We start from the raw sequence: 1552 nt of genomic DNA, 5'->3' as shown, positions 1-1552 counted from the left end.
CCACTTTCACAAAACCCTTCAAGMTAGAGCTTAACACGGTATCTTTTTGGGCTGCAGCTGTTGATGAACAGTTGATGATCCACGTTTCTCACAGTTAAACTTTTAATAAACTTACATTTTGAAATATTTTAGTTTTACCCCACTAAATTGCTATTTGCATGCAAGTGGTTGACAAGTGCAAATGTGTCAAAAATTGTTAACTTGTAAATAYAATATGTGTGACTTTGGACAAGGCCTACTTCTTTTTGGAAAAGGTGAGCCTTATCTCCACGTAGACTTAAAGGGGACATGTCGTGCAAAATCTACATTTAGCCATTAAATGCTTTTTGTTGTGTCCCTGAGTCTCTAGAGTGTAGACATTTTTTTTTATTTTAGTCTCTCCAGGTGCTTCATAGATATCTTTATATTCTTTTTGGACATTTGTTCATAGAGGGTCATGTGCCCCATCACCTGACTTATTGGTTTGGATGCTTCGGCTGTGGTTATTTGGTGTTTTGTTATGTATATGTAGTGAGTGTAAGCGGGGTTCAACGTACCCTTGTTTTTGTCTCTCTTTCCCTATTTGTGTTGAGTATCGTTGGGGCCCTGAACAATAGAGCTAATCAAGCCTATTGTTAGGCGACGGCCCTCTTTTGCATGTGACTAATCTCTTTGTTCACCATGTGGAGGCAGTGCTTATAAGGCTGAGTTCACCTGAAACTCATCAGACTGAAGAAGTCTCTTGGAGGAGAGACAAAACATTTCACTAAAGAAGAACCCATCCAGAGGACCTACTTAGTTTATCTTTTTGATTTTTTCTACCTGGATTACTGAGATGCATCAGGATAGAATGAACCAGCCTGGAAGCTGGAGGCGGTGGGGTGTGAAGAGCCTCATTTGTATTTAAAGAGACAGCTTTAAAAAAACTTTTTGAGACACCCCTCAAAAAAATAAAAAGGTTGAAAGAGGAACTTGTGGAGTTACAATAAGGAGGATTTGAGACCAAAGCTCAGTAGTTCCACTTTATATAGAACCCAACTGAATGATTTCACTGTGAAAAAGGAGGATTTAAAGGTATCATATCATGCTTTTAAATCCTTTTTTCTCATCTAAATCATTCACTTATGGTCTATTTAAAATAAAACTGCAACGCTTTGGTCTTAATTCCTTTTTGTTGCTCCACAGACTCCTTGCTTTTCTTGCTTTACCCCTGTTCTGAGTTGCGCCTCAAAGCAAGCTGTTTTGGTGCGGACTCTTTAAATACAAATGAGATATTTCACACCCCGCCCCCTCCAGGTCGCTGAGCGTTCGACTCCACCCCGTTTGGCCATATTTGTAGTTTCAAAGCAAAAACACAGTTATCTACCGACTAAAAACTGTTTTTAAGATAAAATAAGATAAGATAAAACATTATTGATCTCACAGTCTGGAAACTTGCACATTACTGCAGCTTAATACAAGAGAGGCTGAGAAAAATAATGAAAGATTAATAAAAGATAAACAAAACCCCACAATATACACATGTGATATATAGTAATTTACCAATGCACATATACACATATACATAAACACA

Source organism: Austrofundulus limnaeus, unplaced genomic scaffold, assembly GCF_001266775.1.
Source record: "Austrofundulus limnaeus strain Quisiro unplaced genomic scaffold, Austrofundulus_limnaeus-1.0 Scaffold154, whole genome shotgun sequence".
Classification (NCBI taxonomy): domain Eukaryota; kingdom Metazoa; phylum Chordata; class Actinopteri; order Cyprinodontiformes; family Rivulidae; genus Austrofundulus; species Austrofundulus limnaeus.
The sequence above is the reverse complement of the archived record's forward strand: the minus strand, read 5'-3'. Positions refer to the sequence as shown.